The sequence below is a fragment of the Bos grunniens genome, chromosome X (genome assembly GCF_055505025.1).
Source record: "Bos grunniens cultivar Pamir isolate PY7600 chromosome X, Bosgru_T2T1.0, whole genome shotgun sequence".
NCBI classification, from domain to species: domain Eukaryota; kingdom Metazoa; phylum Chordata; class Mammalia; order Artiodactyla; family Bovidae; genus Bos; species Bos grunniens.
Genome location: NC_141194.1, coordinates 112,357,213 through 112,383,306, shown reverse-complemented (window position 1 = coordinate 112,383,306; position 26,094 = coordinate 112,357,213). Strand labels below are relative to the sequence as shown.

General features: G+C 44.5%; 1 pseudogene; it reads right to left on the bottom strand.

The window, feature by feature from the left end:
• Positions 1-6,167: 6,167 nt before the first annotated feature.
• LOC147341207 (uncharacterized) lies at positions 6,168-15,183 on the bottom strand (annotated as a pseudogene).
• Between the last annotated feature and the right edge of the window lie 10,911 nt (positions 15,184-26,094).

The following is a 26,094-nucleotide window of genomic DNA, read 5'->3' as shown; positions in this document are numbered from 1 at the left end:
GGGTCATAGAGGATCCTACTGTGATGTATGTCGGAGAGTGTTTTGCCTGTTTTCCTCTAGGAGTTTTATAGTTTCTGGTCTTACGTTTAGATCTTTAATCCATTTTGAGTTTATTTTTGTGTATGGTGTTAGAAAGTGTTCTAGTTTCATTCTTTTACAAGTGGTTGACCCGTTTTCCCAGCACCACTGGTTAAAGAGATTGTGTTTTCTCTATTGTATATTCTTGCCTCCTTTGTCAAAGATAAGGTGTCCATAGGTGCGTGGATCTATCTCTGGGCTTTCTATCTTGTTCCATTGCTCTGTATTGTTGTCTTTGTGCCAATACCATCCTTTCCTGATGACTGTAGCTTTGTAGTATAGACTGAAGTCAGGCAGGTTGATTCCTCCAGGTCCATTCTTCTTTCTCAAAATTGCTTTGGCTATTCGAGGTTTTTTCAATTTCCATACAAATTGTGAAATTATTTGTTCTAGTTCTCTGAAAAATGCCGTTGGTAGCTTGATAGGGATTGCACTGAGTATATAGATTGCTTTGGGTAGTATACTCATTTTCACTATATTGATTCTTCCAATCTATGAGCATGGTATATTTCTCCATCTATTTGTGTCCTCTTTGATTTCTTTCATCAGTGTTTTATAGTTATATATATATATATATATATATATATATATATATATATATGTCTTTTGTTTCTGTAGGAAGATTTATTCCTAAGTATTTTATTCTTTTCATTGCAATGGTGAGTGGAATTGTTTCCTTAATTTCTCTTTCTGTTTTCTCATTGTTAGTGTATAGGAAAGCAAGGAGTTTTTGTGTGTTGATTTTATATCCTGCAACTTTACTGTATTCATTAATTAGCTCTAGAGTTTTCTGATAGAGTCTTTAGGGTTTTCTATGTAGAGGATCATGTCATCTGCAAACAGTGAAAGGTTTACTTCTCCTTTTTCAATCTGGATTCCTTTTATTTCTTTCTCTTCTCTGACTGCTGTGGCTAAAACTTCAAAAACTATGTTGAATAGGGCACCTTTGTCTTGTTCCTGACTTTAGGGGAAATGCTTTCAATTTTTCACCATTGAGGATAATGTTTGCCATGGGTTTATCATCAGTTCAGTTCAGTTCAGTTGCTCAGTTGTGTCCAACTCTTTGCGACCCCATGAATTGCAGCACGCCAGGTCTCCCTGTCCATCACCAACTCCTGGAGTTCACTCAAACTCACGGGTTTATCATATATGGCTTTTATTGTGTTGAGGTATGTTCCTTCTATGCCTGCTTTCTGGAGGGTTTTTATCATAAATGGATGTTGAATTTTGTCAATGGCTTTCTCTGCATCTATTGAGATAATCATATGGTTTTTATGTTTCAATTTGTTACTGTGATGTATCACATTGACTGATTTGCGAACATTTAAGAATCCTTGTGTCCCGGGATAAAGCCCACTTGGTCATGATGTATGATCTTTTTAATATGTTGTTGGATTCTGTTTGCTAGAATTTTGTTAAGGATTTTTGCATCTATGTTCATCAGTGATATTGGCCTGTAGTTTTCTTTTTTTGTGGCATCTTTGACTGGTTTTGGTATTAGGGTGATGGTGGCCTCATAAAATGAGTTTGGAAGTTTACCTTCCTCTGCAATTTTCTGGAAGAGTTTGAGTAGGATAGGTGTTAGCTCTTCTCTAAATTTTTGGTATTCAGCTGTGAAGCCATCTGGTCTTGGGCTTTTGTTTGTTGGAAGATTTCTGATAACAGTTTCGATTTCCGTGCTTGTGATGGGTCTGTTAAGATTTTCTATTTCTTCCTGGTTCAGTTTTGGAAAGTTATACTTTTCTAAGAGTTTGTCCATTTCTTCCAAGTTGTCCATTTTATTGGCATATAGCTGCTGATAGTAGTCCCTTATGATCCTTTGTATTTCTGTGTCATCTGTTGTGATTTCTCCATTTTCATTTCTAATTTTGTTGGATTGGTTATTCTCCCTTTGTTTCTTGATGAGTCTGGCTAGTGGTTTGTCTATTTTATATATCTTCTCAAAGAACCAGGTTTTACCTCTGTTGATTTCGGCTATGGTCTCCTTTGTTTCTTTTGCATTTATTTCTGCCCTAATTTTTATGATTTCTTTCCTTCTACTAACCCTGGGGTGCTTCATTTCTTCTTTTACTAGTTGCTTTAGGTTATTTATTTGATTTCTCTTCTGTTTCTTGACGTAAGCTTATATTGCTATGAACCTTCCCCTTAGCACTGCTTTTACTGAATCCCATGGGTTTGGGGTTGTTGTGTCTTAATTTTCATTCGTTTATATGCATATTTTGATTTCTTTTTTGATTTCTTCTGTGATTTGTTGGTTATTCATAAATGTGTTGTTTAGCCTCCATATGTTTTTATTATTAATAGTTTTTTTTTCCTGTAGTTGACATCTAATCTTACTGCATTGTGATCAGAAAAGATGCTTGAGATGATTTCAATTTTTCTGAATTTACCAAGGCTAGATTTATGGCCCAGGATGTGATCTATCCTGGAGAAGGTTCTGTGTGCACTTGAGAAAAGGTGAAATTCATTGTTTTGGGGTGAAATGTCCTTTAGATATCAATTAGGTCTAACTGGTCCATTGTATTGTTTAACTTTGTCTTTCCTTGCTAATTTTCTGTTTAGTTGATCTATCCATAGGTGTGAGTGGGGTATTAAAGTCTCCCACTATTATTGTGTTATTGTTAATTTCAGCTTTCATACTTGTTAGCATTTGCCTTACATATTGTGGTGCTCCTATGATGGGTGCATATATTGTTATATCTTCTTCTTGGATTGATCCTTTGATCATTATGTAGTGTCCTTCTTTGTCTCTTTTCATGGCCATTATTTCAAAGTCTATTTTATCTGATATAAGTATTGCTACTCCTGCTCTCTTGTGGTCTCTATTTGCATGGAATATCTTTTTCCAGCCCTTCACTTTCAGTCTGTAGGTGACCCTTGTTTTGAGGTGGGTCTCTTGTAGACAACATATATAAGGGTCTTGTTTTTGTATCCATTCAGCCAGTCTTTGTCTTTTGGTTGGGGCATTCAACCCATTTACATTTAAGGTAATTACTGAAATGTATGATCCCATTGCCATTTACTTTATTGTTTTGGGTTTGAGTTTATAAACCTTTTCTCTGTTTCCTGTCTAGAGAAGACCCTTTAGCATTTGTTGAAGAGCTGGTTTGGTGGTGCTGAATTCTCTGAGCTTTTGCTTGTCTGTAAAGCTTTTGATTTCTCCTTCATATTTGAATGAGATCCTTGCTGGGTACAGTAATCTGGGTTGTAGGTTTTTCTCTTTCATCACTTTAAATATGTCCTGCCATCCCCTTCTGACTTGAAGAGTTTCTATGGAAAGGTCCGCTGTTAGCCTTATGGGGATCCCCTTGTGAGTTATTTATTGTTTTTCCCTTGCTGCTTTTAATATTTGTTCTTTGTGTTTGATCTTTGTTAATTTGATTAATATATGTCTTGGGGTGTTTTGCCTTGGGTTTATCCTGTTTGGGACTCTCTGGGTTTCTTGGACTTGGATGGCTATTTCCTTCCCCATTTTTGGGGAAGTTTTCAACTATTATCTCCTCAAGTATTTTCTTATGGCCTTTCTTTTTGTCTTCTTCTTCTGGGATTCTTATGATTTGAATGTTGGGGCATTTAACATTGTCCCAGAGGTCTCTGAGTTTGTCCTTATTTCTTTTAATTCTTTTTTCTTTTTTCTTCTCTGCTTCATTTATTTTCACCATTCTATCTTCTACCTCACTTATCCTATCTTCTGCCTTAGTTATTCTATTGTTGGTTCCCTCCAGAGAGTTTTTGATCTCAGTTATTGCATTATTCTTTATTGATTGACTCTTTTTATTTCTTCTAGGTCCTTGTTAAACTTTTCTTCCATCTTCTCAATCCTTGTCTCCAAACTATTTATCTGTATCTCCATTTTGTTTTCAAGATTGTATCATTTTTACTATCATTATTCTGAATTCTTTTTCAGTTAGACTCCCTATCTCCTCCTCTTTTGTTTGGTTTGGTGGGCTTTTATCAGTTCCTTTACCTGCTGAATATTTCTCTGCCTTTTCATCTTGTTTAGGCTACGGTATTTGGGGTGGCTTTTCTGTATGCTGGAAGTTTGTGGTCCCTCTTTATTGTGGAGGTTCCTCCCTGTGGGTGGGGTTGGATGAATGGCTTGTCAAAGTTTCCTGGTTAGGAAAGCTTGTGGTGTTCTAGTGGGTGGAGCTGGATCTCTTCACTCTGGAGTGCAATGAAGTGTTCAGTAGTGAGTTTTGAGGTGTCTATGGGTTTGGTGTGACTTTTGGCCTCCTGTATTTTTGTGCTTAGGGTTTTGTTTCTGCTTTGTTAGAGAATTAGTTTGGTATGACTTGTTCTCAAACTTGTTGGCTCTTGTGTGGAGCTTGATTTCAGTGTAGGTATGGAGGCTTTTGGATGAACTCTTGTCAGTTAATCTTCCCCGGAGTCAGGAGTTTTCTGGTGTTATCAAGTTTGGGATTTAAGCCTCCTGCCTCTGGCTTTCAGTCTTATTCCTACAGTAGCCTAAAGACTTCTCCATCCATACAGCACTGATGATAAAATGTTAATGGTGAAAAGATTCTCCATAGTGGGGCTCACCCAGAGAGGGTCATAGAGTTACATGGAGAAGAGAAGAGGGAGGAGGGAGATAGAGGTGACCAGGAGGAGAAGAGGGGGATTCAAAAGGGGAGAAAGCAATCTAGCTAGTAATCAGTTCCCTATTTACTCTCCACAGTCAGGAACACTCAGAGGTTCACGGAATTCCACAGAGAAAAGAAGAGGGAGGAAGGAGATAGAGGTGACCAGGAGGAGAGGAGAGGGTGTCAAAAGGAGAGAGACCAATGTAGCCTGTGATCAGTTCCCTAAGTGTTCTCCACAGCCCAGAACACCCAAAGAGCTTCACAGAGTTAAGTAGAGAAGAGAGGGGGGAGGGAGGAGATAGAGGTGACCTGGGAGAGAAAAAGGAGAGTCAAAAGGGAAGAGAGCAATCAAGCCAGTAATCACACTCCTAAGTAAAAATGGGTACTGAAGATTGGATTCTTAAAGGTACAGAATTGATAACAAATACCAAAAAGCAAAGATTAAAAATCTAGAGTAGAGGTTAGACTTTCAAAAATACAATATTAAAAGAATAAAACAAAATCAGAAAAGTTATAAAATATGAAATATTATGAAAATATATGAAAAATATGAAATATGAAATATAAAATAAAAGTTATAAAAGTTATAAAATATGACATTTACTTTAAAAATAGGGTCTTTAGGGATGGTATGGGGAGGGAGGAGGGAGGAGGGTTCAGGATGGGGAACACATGTATACCTGTGGCGGATTCATTTCGATATTTGGCAAAACTAATACAATTATGTAAAGTTTAAAAAATAAAATAAAAAAAATAAAGAGGATAAAAAAATAAATAAATAAAGTATTTTCTGGGAAAAAAAATAAAAAATAAAAATAGGGTCTTTTTTTTGCAAGGTAATAGGTTTTAAAAATGAAAATTAGAGTAATAAAGAAGTTAAAAATTAAAAAAATTAAAAATGATAAGAGTAAAATATATCTAGGAGTTTCTCTGGGCTGTTGAGGGCAGTGTGGGGTCAGTTCAGTTTCAGATAGTTCCTTGTTCCAGCTTATACTTCTTCTCAAGGTCTATACGTCCCTTCCAATGTAGCCAGTGCTAACTACAGGATTTTAATCTGTTGCACCTGTCACTTCCAAAGCCTCTTCTTTGTTTATTTTGGCTTCCTCTGTTTGCAAGTCTCTTCAGTATCTAAAAAAGCATCTGTCTACAATGCGGGAGACCCAGGTTCAGTCCCTGGGTTGGGAAGATCCCCTAGAGAAGGAAATGGCAACCCACTCCAGTACTATTGCCTGGAAAATCCCATGGACAGAGGAGCCTGGTAGGCTACAGTCCATTGGGGTTGCAAAGAGTCGGACACGACTGAGCTACTTCACTTTCACTTTCAGTATCTAACTTCCACCCTGGCACAAGAGGGCGAAGTTGTTCATTTATTTTGGTTCAATTGTGCTGCAGGGAGGGAGGAACACTGCAAACCAATGTCACTGGCGTATGTGGGGAGTGCTCACAGTGTCTGGGCCACACTGGATTTGCCACCGCTCATGGCATGTGTTCTTTCCCAGTCTACATTGCTCAGGCTCCAGGTTGCTCTGCAGGGAAACTGTCTAAGGCGGGGCCTGGGTTGTGTGCACATACCAGGTCTGTGCTGCTCAGGTTCAGGTTCTCGGGTACTCCACAAGGGCACAGACTCGGCTGGGCTTGCATTTTGTGCCCTTCCCAGGTCTGAGCAGCTTAGGTGACCAGGTGCTTGGCAAGTGCACTCTCCCCAGGTGTGGTGCGTCTTATCACTTCCCCTGTCCGGGTCACTCAGTTTCCTGGGTGAGCAGCAGGAGCGCCGTCTGAGGTGTGCCCTGTGTCTCCTCTGGGGAGCTGATCTCTGGCTGTGACGCTCCTGGGGTATGTCGACTGTCCAGGATCCTAGGAAGACTTGGTTAGCAACTGGGAGCCTGCTCGCAGTTTGGTAGAGGATGCCGTCTCTGGGGCCGAGTTTGCCCCTTGCCTTCCAGCTCTGGCTGTCGCCCGCCTGCCTCCAGCAGGCAGTGGATGGGCCAGTCTGCTGCTGGCTAGCTCTCCTTGGTATTCACTCAGTCCTTTGTTCTGTGAGCAGGCCAGCAGTGTCTTAGGTTACAGCTTTTCACAGCAAAGTTCTCTCTCTCTCTTTCCTTTTTTTTTTTCCCTGTCTCTCTTTGGCTATCCCACAGTTTGGGTTGCTATCTCACATTAGCTCCCTCAGGTTGTCCTCAGGACATTCGGGCCTGGTCCTTACCCTAAGCAATGCAGCTGTGCCTCCCTGTTCAGCCCCCACTTGCTGGTGGCAGACGCAAGCGTCTGGGCTACTTCTCTGCTGGGAGTTGCAGTTAGGCACGTAATCTGTGGGTTTTATTTATTTATTTTTTCCTCCCAGTTATGTTGCCATCTGAGATTCCAAAACTCCCCACAGACCTGCTGGTAAGAGGGTTTCCCAGTGTTTGGGAACTTCTCCTCTTTTACGACTCCCTTCCCAGGATGGGTCTCCATCCCCAACTCTTTTGTCTCTCTTTTTTCTTTTATATTCTGTCCTACCTCCTTTCGAAGACAATGGGCTGCTTTCTGGGTGCCTGGTATCCTCCACCAGCATTCAGAAGTTGTTTTGTGGTATTTGTTCAGTGTTCAGATAATCCTTTGATGAATTTGTGGGAGAGAAAGTAGTCTCCCCATCCTATTCCTCTGCCATCTTCGACCTTCCCCCTCTCAGGGCTCTCGTAAGGAGAAAAGAAGACAATGGATTTAAAGCACTTGGCACAGTGGGTGGAAGATGGTGAATGTTCAATGACTATCAATATCATCATCATCATTATTATCACTTCTGTGTATATATTTACAATCCTCCTTTTAAAATTCCATAAGACTGATAACTTGGTAGCCTTATGCTCTCCACATATCAGGGATAAACATTTTTTTTGCATGAAAATGTACTATATTTACTGATTCCTCTGTCTCTCTTCTGTGGAAGAAAATACTGTTGGTAGAAACAAAATATCAGCCTAAACTTGTACAGATAGCCAAAATCTTGTAAGTCATTACAATGTGTTTTTGAGAGTTGCCACGTCACTGCTCTATAAAAAGCTTCCTGGAAAAAGTATTAACAGATGGCCTCTTACTCCCTGAGACTGTTAGTAGCACACCAGATGGCAATCCAAATGAGAAGATTCAACTTAAATTCTCCAATCTGAAGGAAATGTGACACTAGCTTTTTAATAGGTGTGCAGCATTAGAGGTAGCAAAGAAATGATCAGTTAAGATAAAAACTCATTTATTCTCATTTCAGCATGGAATACAATCTTCCTTGACTCACCAGTTTGCCAGGTCATTCTGATAAAATGCTGGAAATTGTTTGCCCAACACAAACAGAAAGTTTATTTGAAAAGACTGACAGATTTATGAGGTGTAAGGCTAGTCTACAGAATGAAAATACAAGGCAGTGCCTCAGGGACAAGTGCTCTGTGCCGCGATACTCCTTCTTCTCCAGGACCAGTCATTAGTCTGCAACATTTTGCTCTTATTGTTAGAAATATTAGGCCCTGGCTCAAATGTCAAGGTTTTGACAGGGAGGTAATAACTGTTCTAAGATACTCATCATCTTTCCAGATGGCCAGCTCACCTACTGATGAATAAAAGCCTTGGCTGGTGGTTCCCTTCTCAGGCATTGCTACTAGACCAATTCTCCCAGGTGCCCTTGTATGCCAAAATAACCTTGCCCCTTAAGGGTTCAGAAAAGGCCAAGGGAGTCTTTATGTGGGCTTAGAAAGGCATCCTTCTACCATCATAGGTTACAAGAGTCAATGAAGGTATTTTTGGATATCAAAGAATACCCAAACATCAGTGTTTCAGGAGGCTATGCAACCCCCAAAGTTGGCATTCAACTATTTCATTTTGCAGGCCCTTTGGATCTTCAAATATGGAAGCCAGTGGGGCACACTGTTCAGATGGATTTTTGGCAAAGTAGCTGGAAATATGGTCTGCAGTACAAACACACCACATTAAAATAGGCATATATGTGCTCTGAATCAGTCATCTGGGGAAAATGGTAGATCACAGCCTCCCTGACCACACAGGCTGCTGTCCTGTCCTGTCCCAAGTGCAACTCTACTGCAGGGCTGAGGTAGACACAAAGGAAACACGAAGGCCACAAACCACATCAAATTGTCAGGAGCTCCTTCCAGTTTTCTTGTAAGCACCTAGAACAGCTAAAGCCAATGAACACAAGGGATGGACTCCATCCTCAGCTCTCATGAACTTTCCATACCTGTGATCTTGAAGCTAAGACTGTGGGCATCCTTTAGTTGGACAACACACACAGCTCCAGGGTTCCAGGAAACAGGAAATTTCTAAAGAATAAATGAATCCATCGAGGGGACTTATCAGCCTGGAAAATCAAGTTCAAAGAAGTGCAGATTGTCATGTATATCCAGCACCATTGGAAGGACAGAGATCCTGTATCTGAGCTTGGTAAAGAGATGGTCTTTGCTCAAGACAGGAACAGAGCAGCATGGTCCCTCAGTGCTGGAATAAAATGCCCACCCCAAGCCACCCACCTCTCCAAGCAATATTTGGCATAATGATTCTGCTCCTCAGGTCTCTGGATACCAAGAAGGAGACACAAAAACACTGGTTATTATAAAGACGGAAATGCCATTATAGATTCTTTGACTTCTTGCTGATATTTCAGTTTGCATAAGTCTGTCCTCATTTCTGGCACCCTGATGTGACAGCTTCAGACTGAGAACTAGACTGCAGCAACTGTAGGCTACATGTAGGGTTCATGTCCTTTTAGGAGAGGTCTTTAGGAGTTCAAGGAATTCCATAAAGTTACATGTATAAATGTGTACACAGGTGCATATGAGCATGTAGTGATATAAAGTAAAAAAAAAAAAAAAAAATTCTTTCAGATTCCCAAAGTGGCCCATGACTCAAAAAAGGGTCAAAACCACTTCTTGAGACATCCCTGGGGGTCCAGTGGTTATGAATCCATGCTTCCACTGCAAGGGCATAGGTTCAATCCCTGGTCAGGGAACTAATATCCTACATGGCACACAGTGCGGCCAGAAAGTTAAAAAACAAAACAAAACAAAACAAAACTGATTTAAAAAACACATCTGTTGCTTCCCAGTTGATGAACACATGTAGGTGCTGGGGAGATGGCTTGCCCAGAGAGAATATAGAAGGTCCATGCCACACCCTACACCAATAATACCTTACCCTATGCATCTCTTTCATTTGGCTATTTCTGAGTTGGGCCCTTTATAAGAAACTAGTAATAGTAAGCTTTTAAAAAATCACTTCTCTATAATGGGGTGACCCAACCAAGAAGCTGCTCTTGAGGAACCCCACCACCACTAGCCATCCCCCTAGATGGCACGTAGGTATCTAGACAGCATCAGTGCATGCTAAGTTGCTTAAGTCATGTCTGACTCTCTGCGACCCTAGGGACTGTAGCCTGCCAGACTCCTCTGTCCATGAGATTCTCGAGGCAAGAGGACTGGATTGGGTTGCCATTTCCTCCTTCAAGGGATCTTTCCCAGACAGCATCACTGCCTCCCCCTAAACTGCAACAACACAATGCCTAAACCATACCAGGCGGGACCATGTCTTTTAGTCCTAAAAACTGTCAGAAAAGATTCTATCACTTCTCTCAGTTACAATCCCAAAAAACAATTGTCTTCAAAGTAAATAATAATTCTATTATTTGTTACCAAGCCTCACTCCACAGAAAGTTTGTCTTTTCTATACTTCTGGGTCTTAGCACAATGGACTCATCTTCTAGGAATTATATGAGAGGTCTACTGGAAGAATAGCTTTTCTTAATCCAAAAAGGTCTGGGTGTTCTTCACCATGTGATGTATCTGAGCTCAAAAAGAGGTAATCTTTTTGCAGTTATCTTTTTTTGCAGTAATTTCCTAACAATTAAATGAATCTGTGATGACCAGTGAACAGCAGAGGACAATGTATGAACTTGCAAACCACACACATTTCCTCTCAGACAAAGAAAGCATTTATAGAAAGTCAAATATACTGATAATAACGTCACATATTTATCATAGTGGTGGATGCAGGCAAAATCCCACAGAGAATGCCTTCCTCTGGCTTGGGCCTTGGCCGCCAGCCAAAATTCACAGACTATAAACAATGAAAACCTTTCCATGAAGAAAGTCCAGAGTGGAACTCACTCGGGGTCCACAACTTTCTGAGGAAGTGCTCAAGCCATAAGTCAAAGTAACATTTTCATCAGCCCAAGGTGGCAGGCAGGATAAATGACCTGGCCATGAATGCACACGTTGAGAGGGAACTGTGACAGGGGCCCTCAGGAAATACCTGAAAATTCTGACTCCCATCTCCGTGGGCTGCACTGGAGATGAAGGCCCCATTGAACGTGCTACCCCACCGTGGGAAGTGGAGCTCCTCTGAGCCTGTCTAACTCCAGTCAAACACAACAGCTTCATTGTTGACTTTCTATAGAAATAAGGTTCTGGTTTCACGAGCAGCCTAATTCAGGGAATGTGATGCCTGGCCTTGCGTGTTATACGAAGCTAAGAAGCTTGAAGATGGCCCTAAGTTAGGTCATAGGCCCTGAAGCCTAGTCATGCCCTGGTCCAGAAGATCACAGTTCTGTGATCACTGCCACTCCACGCAAGCAGATGTCCACAGATTTTCCACTCCATTTTTCCGAGGTGTTGACGTTTCCCTGCTTTTGAAGATGTAAATTTGTGATGTGTGAAATGAAAAGTCCAGTACTTGTTCCTTTGAAAACATAAAAGAAAAAAGTCACTTAAAAAAATTCTTTCCCCTTGAGGTCACTGGGTTGATTCTACCCGAGGCTGGTTGTTACCAAAGTTCATTACTCAGACAATTTCTAAATATCAAGGTTTCAGTGCATTGAGAGAGGAAGGGAGAAAGGGGAGCTGAGAGGAGGCTAAGGGAAAGATGAGGGCACCAGAAGTCTTAGCAGCTGGGCCAGTTGGGGTCCAGACTCCAAAGAAGGAGTCCATTATTGTTAGGGGGCCAGAACAATGGTCTCAAGTCCGTGTGGAGCCTGTGGGAATGAAACCTCCTCATTCTTTTTTCCAGTAGTGAAATATCTGCAGGGTGTGCTTAGGATAAAGGAGGGGATCCGGTCCTCTCCTCCTGCCCAGTGAATCACAGTCACTCCCTGCACAAGAGTGTTTTCATGATCCTGGTCTCCCACTAGGGACAAGTAGAAAGTCAGAGGTGATGATGAATACTTATGACTCCCAGAAGACTTGCCATCACAGAATCAGGGTTCAAAGATGACTGCAACACATAGAATCATAGAGTCCCCAGAAAAAAGAGGTATCACTGGGAAATTTAATGGGCATTTTTGAATCCTTAATTAGAGCTTTTCTGTGGGCAGGGATGGGTAGAGAAGGGCAAAACCATGTGAACCTGCAGATGCTGGATCCTGGGCTAGCCTCCTTTCCATTTACCAACCTCCCAGTGCCTCCATTAGAGTTCCAAATGCTGACATATTCGGAAACAGTCATTGAAACGACATAAAATATATATACCCCTAAATGCCAAAGTCCTACTGAATATGTCAAGTGCCTGGCACAGTACAGAGGAGTCAGCACATGGTAGACATTATTATGACCACATAGTTGTCTGAAACTGTTACAAGCGTCTTCAACTGGATAGAGTTTCCTGAGAGAAGATACTTCTTTCTATCTCCCTGCTGTACAGAGCACAGTTCAGGAAAAATCGAGTCAATGTAGGCAATGGCACCCCACTCCAGTACTCTTGCCTGGAAAATCCCATGGATGGAGGAGCCTGGAAGGCTGCAGTCCATGGGGTCGCTGAGGGTCGGACATGACTGAGCGACTTCACTTTCACTTTTCACTTTCATGCATTGGAGAAGGAAATGGCAACCCACTCCATTGTTCTTGCCTGGAGAATCCCAGGGATGGGGCATCCTGGTGGGCTGCCATCTATGGAGTCACACAGAGTCGGACACGGCTGAAGTGACTCAGCAGCAGCAGGCAGCATTCAGTAAATGTTTTTCAATGAAAGAATTAATGAAAGCATGGAAGGAAAGGAAGGAAGGGAGAGAGGGAAGAAGGAGGGAGGGAAGGAAGAAAAAGAAAAAGCACTGCATAGTCATTGCATGAAAAAGAGAACTTTCTTTTATCCTGCATATCAAATCAATTCTGCTGATTTTACTCCCCAATATCTTTAAACCCATTCCTCCACTTCCTCTATTGCCACTACCACCATCTTGTCATCCACTCCAGCCTCACCTCTTCAAGTCTGACGACCGGTCTTCCTTCCATCTGTCTCAACTCCCCTTCCAATTACACTCCACTCCGTAGACTAAAGGATCTGTGTAAAATTCATATCAATCACTGTGTCGATCTCCTTCTTAAAACATTTCAAAGGATGAGCTGCACTTGGAACAAAGACCAATTCTTTACCATGGTGTGGCCAACTCAGTGTATGCTGAGAAGACCAGCATGGCCACAGTTGTGGCATTCTTAAAAGCAGAGCACACGAGAGGTTAATTCAACTTCCAAGGAACAATATCCACTCCAGGGGAAGGCAGCTAGGCAGCAGCTGCTGAAGAAAGCCTGTGGCTGAGACCAAGAAGACTCAGAAATTAGAAGAAATTGTGGGCTTTAATTTCTTTGGAGTTAAGAAGTCTAAGCTCTGGACTTCACTGGAGAACTTTAAGACTACCCATTTACTAATCAACAATTGCCATGTTGATAAGAAGTCCTTAGTGTCTCTTCATTAAAGCGAGTTCTCAAAGATAACTTCTGATCCTGGTCTGAGTTATTGAATGAACTTATTTTACAACAATTGCTGATCCGTAATGGATTCCAAGAAAGGTTTTCCACTATATCCTCTTCATTTTTTTCATCAAATAATTATTGAGTACCTACTATGCTTCAGGTACTCTCTTAGGTGATGGGGTATCAGTAGCATAAAAAGAGAGAGAGAGAGAGAGAGAGACATGGTTCCTTCTTCCAGGCTGGGAAGTGCTCTGAAAGAAAAGAATAGGGTGGTTTGAGAGTATATCACATGGGACCTGACCTACCCAGAAGGGACAGAGTAAATAAGACATTCTCTCTGAGATCAGAAGGATGAATAGGAATTAGCCTGACATGGCATCTGTCAGTAAAATCTTGACTAAATGGAATATTCAAGGAATAATAGATTTAGGTAAATTGAAACTTCTAGCTTTTAAATTAAATTATTAATTATATTGGTACCTCATTCATAAAGACTAAAATTCCAGTACTTTCATTTCTATTTTCTCATTTTACTGTTATAAACTCTCACTTAAGGTGATTGAGAATGTGACTATTATTTTCTCTGGTTTTGTAGACATTTTCAGGGTTCTATTCTTTGTCCCTCAGCCCTCATGCACACTGGCCCTGCCTCCAGCTGCCAGTTGCTTTGCCTGGGCACTGTCTCTGACCACTAGCATCTGCTCCACCTGCCCATGGGGCAGGCCTGAAGGATGATGAATTCACCCTATGCTGGGAGCAACTCTGAACCCATGACTGGTGGGAGTCGGTATATGAATGACCTAGTCCTTCACCTCATGGGCTGCACCACTTGGAGACAGGTGTTCTACTCTAAAACCTAGAGAACTCCAGAAGGATTAAGCTCCCATTGTTCAGTGATAACTGACTTCATAACATACCCTTTGGTGGCTGCTTTCCTTCCCTGTATCCTCTTTTTATTCCTCTGTAGATGTTTTCTGAGATTACTTCTCTAATGGTTAATTTTATATGTCAACTTGGCTAGGCCATGGTGCTCAGTTGTTTGGTCAAACACCACTTTACATTTTCTATGAAGGTATTATTTAGATGTAACTAACATTTAACTCAGTAGACCTTGAGCAAAGCAGATTGTACCCCCCATGTCAGTGGGCCTTATTCAATCAGTTGAAGGTGTTAAGAATAAAAGATTGAGGTTCCCCTAAGGAGTAAGGAACTCTGCTCTGGATGGCCTTCAGACTTGAGTTCCAACAAAAATTCTTCCCTGCATTTCTGACCTGCTGTCCTGTCCTGCAGATTTCAGACTTTCCAGCCCCCAAATCCTTAAAATACATCATAAATCTATAGCTATATCCATATGTACACACACACACACACACATATATATTTGGATAGATAAACAGAACTAAGTGACTTAGTAAAGCCACAAAATTTTTTGATGTAGAGCTCAGACAAGCAACCCCATCTCCTCATTTGCATTGTTTCAACTTATGAAGATTTGGTAAATGCTTGCTTAGCCCACCTCTTCCTGTTTCCCTGCAGACACTATGAGTTGATCTTTTCCTCTAGGCCCAGTCGCATCTTCAGAAACTTTCTCAAGCTTCACTCTGGACAGCCTTTTGCAGTCGGTAGGGCCTGGTGTACAAGAAGAGACTGTTCACCATCCCTCTTCAGACAGCATTCAGAACCTCTCTGAAACACATGGCCGTGCTTTCTGACTTTGGCAGCAGCTGGCAGAGTCTGACTAGTTCTCCCTGCCTCTGATGCCTCATCAGTAACTTGAAACTGGAGTCAATGGTGCCTTCCAGCCCCATCCTACCCTGCCTACCCCCACCACACACTTATATGCCCATTCAAACCTACTCCATTTCCTGATATTCCCCCCTGAATACCCATGCCCAGGACACTGAACTGTGATGAAGTAACATTCCCAGAGCCCAGATGGCACTCATGGTAAAGAACCTGTCTGCCAATGCAAGGAGATGCAAGAGATGGAGATTCAACCCCTGGGTTGGGAAGATCCCCTGGAGGAGGGCACGGCAACCCACTCCAGTATTCTTGCCTGGAGAATCCCATGGACAGAGGAGCCTGGCAGGCTATAGTCCTTGGAGTCACAAAGAGTCTGACACAACTGAGCGACTTAGCACACCCAGAGCCCAGATTTGACAGTCCATGCAGAGTGGGGTTCTAGTGTGGACCTGACAGGAAGAGGTGGTACTGTACACTGATGGGCTGAGAAAAGCAACTCAGGAAGGAACAAACACAGAGAGTTATTTCCAAGGTTCCCCCTCCTGTGGCCTTTAGGAGAGCTAAGAAAAGAACAAACTGGTATCACAGAGCTGATCCTATTCTTCTCAAGTCCTCACTCATGAGCCTAGAGCTCGTTCAAATATTTGCCCAAGTGCTTACAGATGCTTCAACTTCTCTTGTCATGGACTCTAAGGCCACAGATTTGGGCAAGTTGATTCACAAGATAAACTCAGCAGAGATGGCAAACCCTAGGGAGTTAAGAGCAGCAAAACAAAGGGGGCTGGTGCAGGGACCCCTGGCCCAGCAGAGAATCTTCCAACTTCCCCCTGAGACAAGACTGCCCACGTGGTCTGGGCCACTCCTGGAAGATGCAGGTAGGTGTGGAAACAGCTGGCCCCTCCCCCATCCAGGCTGTAGGTGGGCAGCACACACAGCTGCAGCACATAAAGAGGAAAAGAAGAAAATGAAAGGGCTCTAGCGGCAGATCCAGGGGGACATGATGATGAGGACAGCAGGAACCTTCCATGAGAGGAAATACTTTAGCAAACAAGGCCGGGCCTCTGAGCCCTTACCGGCCCCTGTCTGACCTGCTTTGATCAGCACCAGTTGAGGCTCCCTGTTCCCAGTGGGAAAACCATTCAGCTGTTCTCCTACCTGGGTACATATACATAGTTTGTCAAGGTCACGTTGATGAGACCATGAGCAGTGAACCAAAACCCACCTGGATGAAAGATTAGGAGACCAGGGTCCAAGTGTCAGCATGGCCACCAACCCCCAAGCTGACACACACGGTGTCAAGGACTGTCCACGTGCCGGGTGATGTCACAGTAGCAGAACCTCTCTAAGGCTTTGGGTTTGGAAAGTCTGTACACGTCAGTGTTCTGAGCAAATCCTGGAAGCAACCCAGTAAGACAGGAAGATGTATCATCCCATTTTACACATGAAGTGACTAAGGCTCAGAGAGGTTAATGCACTTACCTAAGGAGATCCAACCAGTCCATTCTGAAGGAGATCAGCCCTGGGATTTCTTTGGAAGGAATGATACTAAAGCTGAAACTCCAGTACTTTGGCTACCTCATGCGAAGAGTTGACTCATTGGAAAAGACTCTGATGCTGGGAGGGATTGGGGGCAGGAGGAGAAGGGGATGACAGAGGATGAGATGGCTGGATGGCATCACTGACTCGATGGATGTGAGTCTGGGTGAACTCCGGGAGTTGGTGATGGACAGGGAGGCCTGGTGTGCTGCAATTCATGGGGTCGCAAAGAGTCGGACACGACTGAGCGACTGATCTGATCTGATCTGAAGGCCACACAGCTAGTTGGGGGTAGGGGACTCAGAATTCACTCTCAAATCAGGTCTGTTCACATCTGCCATGGTTTCTCTTATAAGCTTTCAGACAGTGATCAAAAATTGATGCAACAAATATCAAGAAAGTTTTTTCAGATTTTTCTGTTACATCTTATGGAAAAACCTGAACAAACTTCTTGGCCAACCCAATACTCCTCAAGCACCCTCGAGGCCCTGATCTGAGTGCTGACTGTGAGAAGGCATGGTAAAGGAGATACCACAAGGTCTCTGTTTTCTGGATCTGATATTCCAGTGAGCGAAATGTACAATGACCCACTCGTGAGAACAAAACAAGTTCAAAAAGAGCAAAGCCAAATAAGACGAGAGAAATCTGTAGCAGCAGGTCTGAAGACTGGATAGGCAGGGAAGCGGGCAATTGGGCTGTCTAGATCAGGGGCTGGCCTCTGGAGCTGAGGACCCAAAAGATAACCCTGTGACCCCACCTCTTCTGCCAGAAAGCCTCTCCCAGGCTGGGAGCCCATCCTGGAAGTGGCCCTCAAGCTGCAGGCTGACCTGGTGTCAGGCCAGCCCTGGACCCTGTGGCCCCAGGAAGTCAGGAAGTGTGTGTGTGTGTATGAGAGAGAGAGAGAGAGAGAGAGAGAGAGAGAGTTTGGTTTGAGGCTAAACTCATCCAACCCTAGTTTATAAAGAAGGAAAATAAACCCCAGAGATCATGTTGTTGCTCATAATAAACACAGCTCTTGTGGGGAGAAGAGCTGGCCTTTCACAGGACTCTTGAAGGTGACAGCTGGGCAGGATCAGCCCCAGATGGGGTGACCCAGGCCCAGGAAGGAGATCTGTCCCAGGTCACCCCATAGGTCATGGGCAGGGTCAGGGTCAGGGTTTCAGTGTCAGTACTGGGAGGGTAGAAATGGAAACACAGTCCCTAACCTCCAGACAAACAATGAAGAAATGTTTCAAATAATTGCCATAGACCTTAATACTTAGAGTAATTTTATTACCTAGCTTTTTTTTTTTTTTTGCAAAAGTATCCTCTGACCAGAGACCCCTTTCCCTCTTACTATTCCTATGCCAGCAGTCGCAGCTTGGAATGCGCAGATTCCTCAGTTTCAAGAGGGTCCCTGATCTCATGGAGCTTGGAAAAAAGGCCAGACACTGCCAGGAGTTGGGCGATGGGGAGGGGGGGTGTGACACGTTGGAGGGGGCATAGCTTGCACAAGGTCATTCAGCCTCCACGTGGTGGAATGGAATCAACCCTGATCTGTGTGGGCTCTTCTGGACCTTCCCAGGGTTTCTGCTTAGATATCTAAAGGCTCAAGCCAACCAAAAGAGGGGTCCAGAGACAGGGTGCTCCTTGGGAATCCGATGTACTTGCCAAAATCAGAAGACAAAAATTCTGTCATGGCACATCCCCACTGAGTCCTGGACCCCTCCAGTCAGATGGGACAGCCTTGTGAAGAGTCTGGAGATGTGAGCAGGAATGTGCTGGGACCCCAGTGATCTCAGAAGCCCCATGTTCAAAATGCCTGCTGTTGCTTCCTGTAATACCAGGCAATCGCCCCTTGGCAGGTTTCGCCTCCTTCTCAGGCCACCCAGGTTTACATCAGTGCTGGTGTCCATGCCAGAGGCAGGGCCTGTAGCAGTGCGTCCTGTGTGCACAGGGCCTACCGGAGCCATAACTGGGTGATCAGTGGTTGAACTCGGTTGAGCTCAGAATAAAGTCCCCTGAAACTGGTGTCTCTGTGTAGGTGTTAAATCGAGGGCAGTAAACAAAAAGAGAAAAGTCAACCAATACCTCTAGTTGTTTCTGCTCATTGAGACTCCCATCTGCTAGGTGGGTCTAAGGACTTATATGTTCTCTGAATGACCACGTGGTGCTCATCACTGCTCAGCTTGGACTAGAACTCTCAGTGCCTGGTTTCAGCCCTAACTACTCCCAGGCTCTAAGTCCCCTCAGGGCAGCTCACTGCTACCCCACCGGAGTCATCCTGCCAGTGGAGGGTGGGCAGAATGGGCAAATCATAATCCCAGATGCCCAGTCAAATTGGAATTTCTGGTAAACAACAAATCATTGTTTACGTAAGCGTGACCCATGTGACATGTGGGACGTACTGATAGTAAGCCACGTATTCACTGTTCATCTGAAATTCATAGTTAACCGGGCATCTTGGATTTATCAGGTAGTGCTACTCCTGCAGCCCACTTGGTGGCTGGCACCTGCCGCCAAAATGGTTGCTGGAGAAACAGTAAAATATCCTGCTTTGCAAAAGTACTGGGGGATAAAATACTACAGGCTGCAGCCGCGGTTTTTCTTCCCCTTGTGTCATTTCTGGAGGGCGTTTTCACCATACAGAAAGGATGCATCTCGTGGGATGCAGATGAGACCCAGTCCCAGAGAGGGAAAATAAGTTAGAAAGTAGCTAGAAAACAACCCCAGGGAAGCTGAGACCCGCACTTCATCTGCCGAGTCTTTTCTTCTTGTTAATTCATAACACCATCTTTTAAATCCTGGACTAGAATTCAAGAACTGTTGGTGCGTGAGTGTGCCAGTCCTCCTAAGGGACTCTCGCTCCGCCAACTGCGCGCCCTCCGCGCGTTCTTGGTGCCACAGTGGCCTCCAGTGGTCGATCGAGGAACCGCAGTCGGTCTCCACCGCCGGCCAGAACGCGAGGCCGGCCTCGCAAGTGCGGTAGGCGAGACACCTCCGGGGCCGGGATGCGTGGGAGGATCGCAGCCGAAAGGCACAAATCCAAGTGCGCCACGTGGAAACAAAGCTCTTGCCTGTGGCTGTGAAGCTCCGACCCGACCAAGGTTATATTTCATCTTGCGTGCCAACGTGGAACGCGTCTGCTGACCCAGTTTTACAGTCGTTCTCTTCCAAATGGACTCGGCTTTGTGAATCTTCTTTAACTATCAAGCCCTGATGACGGAAAAGTCAAAAAAAAATCATTTAAATAGAGGGAAGACTGGCCTCGGAATTGATTCTTATTCTACCAGTTGGTGATACTTAAAGAGCTAGCTGGAGGATGTGGGAAAAGTAAAACCAATGGAATGAGGACTCCCACCCCACCCCTTGCCTCTTACCTCCAACCTAGCAACAGTCTCGCTTCATTTCCGAGCAAGGGCTGCACCGCCGATCCATTATTGAAAACACACGACTCCCAGAACCTTGTTCATTTTCATATATGCAGCTCGGGGCAAAGGGTTCTCTGCTGCAGCTTCCCTTTGATTTGAAAGCAATACAAAGAATAAAGGGAAATGAAAAATATGGCCATAGAGGGGCCGGCTCTTGATCCTTAAACACACACACGCACACATACACGTGAATCTTCCAGGTACATACAAAGGCACTTTTCCGAACGGGTGGTCACCAGCCTTTCCCCTTTCACAGTGTGATATTCTGGCAGCGCCACAGCTTTGAGCCGGCTCGTTTGCACATCATTTCAGCTGAAATCTACCTCCTCGGTGGGGAGACCCAAGGAAAGGAGCTGATACCCTTGCAGCAGCCCCTGCAGGGGGGCCACGGAGAACTGGATCACAGGTGGTGGGAGAAGTGTGTGAACCTGGGTCCGAGGCCTGCCCCCTGGGGCACCTGCGAGTCCTTGGCCCAGAGGCTGCCAGGCTCTGCGCTTCAGCACCCCCTCGTGGAATAACGAGCTGCCTGGGCGTCCTCCCAAGTCTAGTGTCTCTTAATGCACTGGAGCCTTTGTGCATGTGTGTCTGCTCAGTTGCTCAGTCCTGTCCGACTCTTTGGGCTCCTCTGTCCATGAGGTAATCCCGGCAAGAATACTGGACTGAGTTGCCATTTCCTGCTCCAGGGGATCTTTCCTACCCAGGGATTGAACCCGCATCTCCTGAGTCTCCCACACTGCAAGAGGATCCTTTACCCCTAGCACCACCTGAGGAGCCCCAAGATGCCTTTAGTCTTCTTCAAATTGTTTTTTTTAATTCCTTTTGTTCATTCATTTCACAAACATCAGTTCAGTTCAGTCGCTCAGTCGTGTCTGACTCTATGACCCCATGAACCACAGCACGCCAGGCCTCCCTATCCATCACCAATTCCCAGAGTCCACCCAAACCCATGTCCAATGAGTTGGTGATGCTATCCAACCATCTCATCCTCTGTCGGCCCCTTCTCCTCCTGCTCTCAATCTTTCCCAGCATCAGAGTCTTTACAAATGAGTCAGCTCTTCGCATCAGGTGGCCAAAATATTGGAGTTTCAGCTTCAACATCAGTCCTTCCAATGAACACCCAGGACTGATCTCCTTTAGAATGGACTGGTTGGATCTCCTTGCAGTCCAAGGGACTCTCAAGAGTCTTCTCCAACACCACAGTTCAAAAGCATCAATTCTTCGGTACTCAGCTTTCTTTATAGTCCAACTCTCACATCCATATATGACCACTGGAAAAACCATAGCCTTGACTAGATGGACCTTTGTTGACTAATGTCTCTGCTTTTTAATACGCTGTCTAGGTTGGTCATAACTTTCCTTCCAAGGAGAAAGCATCTTTTAATTTCATTCCAATCCCAAAGAAAGGCAATGCCAAACAATGCTCAAACTACCACACGATTGCACTCATCTCACATGCTAGTAAAGTAATGCTCAAAATTCTCCAAGCCAGGCTTCACCAATATGTGCACCATGAACTTCCAGATGTTCAAGCTGGTTTTAGAAAAGGCAGAGGAACCAGAGATCAAATTGCCAACATCTGTTGGATCATCAAAAAAGCAAGAGAGTTCCAGAAAACATTTATTTGTGCTTTATTGACTATGCCAAAGCCTTTGACTGTGTGGATCACAATAAACTGGAAAATTCTGAAAGAGATGGGAATTCACAAACATGAGTGTGCCTAAAGTGTGCCAGGCACTGGGTTAGAGGCTTAACATAGGGAAATGAATAGGGAATGCCCCTTTCCTGAGAACAAGGTCATTGCAAAGTGACAGAAAGTATACCTGAGGAGAGGGATCAGCTTGGTGCACTGCCCTGCTGATGGGAGTGCAAATTTGGGCCTTCCTTCAGAGGCCAGTTTGGAATCAGCTTCCAGATTGTCACATGCATACCTTATACGAGTCAGGAGTCCTGGTTGCTTAAAAGCATAAAAGATGTTGGCTTTTTTTTTTTTCTTAAGGCTATGGAGTAACTCACAGGGTCCCAGGGGAGGCTGCAGTCTCAGGCTCAGGTAGGGACATATGTGAGCAGGCAGCTGCCACGACCATAGCCAAAATCGCACTACAAAATAGTTGGGTATTGGTGGCCGCCACTTGCCTGCTGTGGGTGCAGAGCCTGTGTGCTGCGCCACCATCACCTCCTACGGCCAAATGGGGGGAGGGTGTCTGCCTAGCTGGGTGGACGTCACACACCTGCTCTCTAGACTCGAGGGAGCCACAGGGAAGGTTGGCACCCAACATTTTGTGCTTCCACAATGGCAAGTGGGCTATGCCTTCCACCCAAAAGTAGAGCCCCACAGGATGGTGATGTTGGTGGCCAAAATCATGACAAATGTCCTCCACACACACCTTGACCTGGAAATTCCATTTCTACATTTTAATCATTTAGAATTATGTTAATACTTCATAGGTACTCATTTATCCCACAAATATTTGTTGTATATATTACCATGTACTAGGCACTGGGAGATAAGAGTACAAAATGGATACTCTGTGCCCCCATGGAGCTTCCTGGGGAAACAGATATAAATGAAATCAGTCCCAAAGCAAGAGTGAAAGTACAAGTGAGCTGAGGGCTATGAAGGAGTCGGGTGGGCATGATGCCACCTGGCCCAGTCAGAGGCAGCAGGGAAGAAGGCTCTTGGGAGGTGAGGGTCCAGCTGGCCCTGAAGACAGAGGAGGAGGCATCAGGACCTGGAGGCCTGTCTGTAGGGACAAAACCATGAAGGGCCTAAAGAAAGGCCAGGTTAAATCATTTTCTGCTTGCCCTCATTTCACTGGGAAGCCATTGACACATTTGGAGGTGGTGGTGGTGGTTTAGTCACTAAGTCGTGTCCGACTCTTTGCAACCCTATTGACTGTACCCTGCCAGGTTCCTCTGTACATGGGATTCCCCAGGCAAGAATACTGGGGTGAGTTTCCATGCCCTTCTCCAGGGGATTTCCCACCCAGGGATCGAATCCAGGTCTCCTGAACTGTAGGTGGATTCTTTACTGACTGAGCCACCAGGAAAGCCTGTGAGGGATGTACAAATGGTGACATGACCAGATTTGCATTTTGCAAAGATCAGAACTGTGTGAACTGGACTGGGGTGCAGAAGGAGCAGGAAACCCAAGGAAGTGGTTATGCATCCAAATGTTTGGAGACGGCAGCACAGACAATATGAAGGTCAAGGCTGGGCTGAGCAGCAGTCTTGGTGTTAACCTTTGTAGAAATAGCCACATGGATTAGCAGTCATGAGAGAGAAAGGACACACCAAGTTTTCAGGCTTTGTCCTCCAGGAAACAGCATCACGTGCTCACATGGAAATGTGTCAGAATTGCATGTCAGAAAGTTGGGGCTAGGGAAGCCCTTGGAGATCATACAGTGCGAAAAGCAGGTTGTAAAATATGGAGAAAAATAGGATGCAGAACAAGGTCCAGTCGTTGCATATATTGGGCACAGGAAGGGCTACATCGAGTTCACTGTGGTGTTAGATTATCTTTCCTTTGTATATTTTGTGATAAATATGTAAATACTTTTGCAATAAGGGAGGAATTCAATCTTATTTTTTAAAATAAATTACCTAGTATATATATGACTCTTGTTATCAGAGAGGAAGCTGAGATGGGAAAATCTCTGGACAGGAAGAAAGGAGCAATCCAATTAATTACTACCATAGAAACCTTTTTTTGTTGTTGTTGTTTGAAAATGTTCATCTGTGTTTGAAAATGTTCATCTTTATTTGAAAACTCCTTGCCCTCTTGAAAGATTTTTTTCAAAGCTATATGCAAAGGGCCAATCCCCTTATATAGCCAGCACACTATTTAATAATTGAATGTGACTTCCCCAAATCATAAAAGTTCCAGAGACAGAAGGGGTGTTTGGAGTCAGCTGTGCTCCAGCAAATGATTACCTGCCAGGGTCTCTGGATCTTGGCACTCCTGCCACATGGACCAGCTGACTTTTGTCCTGTGCATGCTTCCTATCCTCCCTGGCCTCGCACCACTCAATGTTAGCATCCCTCCCCCAACTTGTGACAACAAAAAGTGACTCCAGACATTGCCAAATGTCCCCAAGGGAAGAATAACCCACACTGAGAACCACTGGCCTAAGTGTTGCTTACATACCTCAGGTGACAGAGACCTCACCACACCTATAAGCAAGCTTTTCCAACCCGGAGTTGCTGTTGGAGAGTTCAGCATTTCACTGAGCGACCATCTGTCTCCCTCCAGCTTCTTTCCTTGGGGCCAGTAGCAACTGTGTCCAATCTCCCTTTCCTATGATGCTTCTGCAGAGATCAACATAGTGCCCTGCTCTGCTCCCCATTGTCCCCCTCCACCTGCTGCCAAATCTTTTCTCTCCCAAGTTGAGCATTCCGCCTTCAGCTGTCCCTAATAGGACACGTTGGATCTTCTGTGGGTCCATGACTGCTCCAGGTCCTCAGTTACATATGATGCTTCAGGTGCAGGGTGGCCGTGGAGTGATCACCTCCCTCCTCTTGGATGCTCGTTCATGTAGTCCGCAGCTGTCACACCAGGACAGCATTCTGAGCTGCTGGCCAAAACGCTGAAGCTTTGTGTTGACACCATTCTCTTTGTGTTGACACCATTCTCTTTGGTCACTCTCCACACCCACACCCTCCCCCTGCCTCATTAGGACTATGTTTATCCTTCTCAAATTTCACCACTTCACAAGAAGTCTGTAACCGTGCTTGTCTCAGGGGACAGCAAGGTGGCCAGGGACGGGATGGAAGAGGAACTGAATTGCACACAATGAAGACTGCATATACATCTGTGCTTTTAAAACTTTTTTGCTGCATGCATGTATTCCCTGGTCACAGTAAACAAGCCAGCAAATAGATCCATGGGACATACTTCACCTGCTTAGGGTCACCCAGTCCATCCAATCTGTCCTGACCCATTTGGAAAGGGATGATGGATCTTCCAGAGTCCTCACTTTCATCCTCAAACACCTTCCAATTCTTCACTTAAAGCCATCCATGAGGCCAGGTGGAAAAAGACAAGGCTAGGCTCACCAAGGTACTTTTAAATCAAGGTACTGAGTGGTGACTTTTGCAGCTGGGACCCCAGGATTCCACCCATTTCATTCAAGAAAACAAAATGGCCCTCCTCTAAGTCATTACTATTGTGTATCTGGTTTCCCTAAACAGAGACCCACCGACTGGCCACCTTGCTTGCTTCCTCCTTCTTTCTGGGAAGTCTCTAACTGCAGGGCAAGCTGGTAGAAGTATCACCACCCAGAAAGATGCTTCTAGAACACTCTGGTGCAACTCACCCCTCTCACCATGAACCCAGCTCCTGCAGCCACCCCACGGCACACCTGGATTGTGGTGCTGAGAGCTGCTGAAGGCCTCATTCATTTAAGGGCAGCAGCAAGCCATCTTGAAGCAGCAGTAAGAATTGCACACACTGATAATGGCAAATTTATATGATTTATTCATACAATAACTCGTGGTGCACTTAACACACAGACAAGGCCACATTTTCAATAGCGTGGAAGAGATTAATTGATAAAACCTGTTAAGTAAATAATGAGTTTTGAATATAAATCACTCGCAAAAGGTTCTTTCCAAAACACTCGAAACAAGGATAAATTAGGACAAGGGTTTGGTAAATGTCAGCCTAGGGCCTGCTACAAACCCTCTCCCCTGCATAAATCCCAGTGCCTGTTGCAGGCAGGAAAAAGCAAAAGCCCTTATTAACTCTTGGCCTTTGTTTGCATCCTAATTCTTGCTCTCTGGCAAGTGCCAAGTACACTAGACCTCGTGTCTTTGTTTCCCAGGGCTCTGCTCCTCCTGCCCAGGCTGTGCCACGTGATCCTGTGTGGGTACCTCATCCAGAGCCAAGCCAAACCACAACTGTCTTCTCCAGCCTGTACTTGTCTCCATCAGAGGCCCTGAATCATGGCCCTGAATCCAGAGCCAAGTATGGCCATCATCTGGTGACTAGGGCCATTGGCTCCCAGCCATCTTGGGCAGGAAACTCTGTTTCAA